The sequence below is a fragment of the Heterodontus francisci genome, unplaced genomic scaffold (genome assembly GCF_036365525.1).
Source record: "Heterodontus francisci isolate sHetFra1 unplaced genomic scaffold, sHetFra1.hap1 HAP1_SCAFFOLD_121, whole genome shotgun sequence".
Classification (NCBI taxonomy): Eukaryota; Metazoa; Chordata; class Chondrichthyes; order Heterodontiformes; family Heterodontidae; genus Heterodontus; species Heterodontus francisci.
In genome coordinates, this window is record NW_027140425.1 from 1,876,434 (window position 1) to 1,878,758 (window position 2,325).

The 2,325-nt window shown below is 40.0% G+C and overlaps 1 non-coding gene across 1 annotated transcript; it reads right to left on the reverse strand.

The window, feature by feature from the left end:
• Positions 1-1,604: 1,604 nt before the first annotated feature.
• Positions 1,605-1,678, reverse strand: trnat-ugu (transfer RNA threonine (anticodon UGU)). Its single transcript has one exon. It is a non-coding gene; the product is annotated as a tRNA-Thr (tRNA).
• Positions 1,679-2,325: the final 647 nt, after the last annotated feature.

Genomic DNA, 2,325 nt, shown 5'->3' on the forward strand with positions numbered 1-2,325 from the left:
CAGCCATGATCATATTGAATGGTGGGGCAGGCTCGATGGGCTGAATGGCCGACTCCTGCTCCTATGTTCCTATGTTCCTAACTCCACATGATCAGCGAGGCACAGCCTCAGGCCGACTTGGTGGGTGGTGCAAACAGATATTACTGCTTCTGATCTTCACCAGAACAGAGAGTGAGATGTAACATTGAGCATCAATCAGACTGTGAGAGAATACAACAGAATAAAACACATGGAGAGACACTGTGGAATAACAAATAGATTTGATTGGAATGTTGAATTCTGATTGGAATGGATAAAACAGCAGATTAAATTGGGATTCTCATTGATCTGGGACAGAAAAGAGAAACTGATGGAAACAAGGGAAGAAGAAAGAAAAGAAAGGATGGAACTGTTCACTTTTTTCACTCACCCATCAAAGCTGGATAAAAAAAGTTGCAAATAACAGAGAATTTCACCAGAAAGGGAGGTTAAGTGCTGTCGAAACCTTGGATCGAAGGATGCCCCAACAGATCACCTGTTTAACTGTCTCCTCACTGGGGGATTTCAAGCAGTGAGTAATATTATTCTCTACGTTTGTTAAATGAACCCAGAACTGTCACTTGGAGTTAATATCTGTGTTCCGACTCCTGAATTATAAAATTGTGACTTTATCAATATTTTCTGGACACACTTCCAGCTGAAAGAACTAAGAACTCTTTTCTAATTTACACAATACTGTATACACACTCATCAAGCCTCCTAAGCTAGCATCCTTGGTGCTGCTCTCTCTTCTCCCAAATCTCATCTCATTTGACTGTTACATCATCACTCTGACAGTGGGAGGGGTTGATCCCACTGTCTTCAGCATTAACCCTTTACACCCTTATCCTACACTGTCAGTCAGAAAAAAATGGTGAGAGGGTACTTCCTTCATTTATCGAAAAACCAGCTGCTCCCAGTTGAAAATCAACTCAAACCCATCAGAGAGAGAGAGAGACTGTCAGAGAACTTCCTGCATCCAGTCCTGACCCTGTCACACTCAGCAGCTGCTCGCCCAGACCCCACTCTCCTCAACACTGAACATTGTTACCGAGACACTTCAAATACTGTTGAGAAAAGGCAGGAAAGGTCAAAGTTCACAGCTGTTTTGAATAGAACAAAGTTTAATATCTTCTCACTGTTTCTCGGTAACCACATGAGACAATGGTTTTCTTATTTGGTTCCTTTGATTTTTCTTGTTCCTGACTGAGAAATATTCCAAACCTCAGATCAACCCTCCCACTTGTGTCGTGTCCCAGTCTCAGTTCCAAGCAACACATAATGACACACACACTTTGAAACAGACAACACGGTCACACTTTCCTTCAGTGAGATTAGGGTCGAGCTTTTTTTCCAGGTCGAATGCAACTGTGAACAAATTTGTAACAAAGAAGTTGCCTTTGAAATATCAGCACTGAATTTCTGTACGAGGAGGAAGAGCCATTCCAAACTCACATCCTTCACAAAGGCTGTTTTCTCCTGTGAATGAAATTCATCATGTTATTTGAATTCTGAGTTAAAGTTCACAAGACACAGACATAAATGTTGATACAGAAACTTCTCAAGCACATTGCAAATATGAAATAAGGCTCCGCTGGGAATCGAACCCAGTATCTCCTGTTTACAAGACAGGTACTTTAACCAACTAAGCTACAGAGCCAGATCACAAGTGCTGTTGCAATTGAAATCTGAGGTGGTTACTATTTATTCTCATCCCAGTTCTCCACAGGTCACAACAAAAATTTTAACTTTTCCCACTTACTGATACAGTCAATCATATGCTCTATTTTTCCCAGAATAGAAGACACTTAATGAACAACAAAATTATCAGTTTCTTATAGAACAAGTTTTAACTAATCATGAAGTAAAGCATAAACACACAGGTGTAAATTTTAAATGTTCCCTTTTTACCTTAACCAACATTTAAAGTCCCTTTCTTACCTCAGCTGAACACACGCACACACACATACTGAAAAAAAAGGGATTTTTCTATACAATTCAGGGCTCTGTTAAAGACAAAAAAAACACTTGGACTGATTACTTGCTCATTTCTGAAGAAAACAGCAGATGAGATATGTTGTTCCAAAATTGACATGCAGTCTAATTTCCGAGTACATGTACACAGGTCACTCGGTTCTTTTAGAAGAGTTTATTTAGAGGCGGGGTTGAGAATTAATTTTAGCAGGCTTTCTTCAAAGACAGAATATGAGACGAATTGACACAGTGAACTTCTCAGAGTCTTTTCAAGATTTGCTGCAAAACAAGGTGGATTGCGGTCTTCTCTCATTCCTTGACACTTCTTCTGGC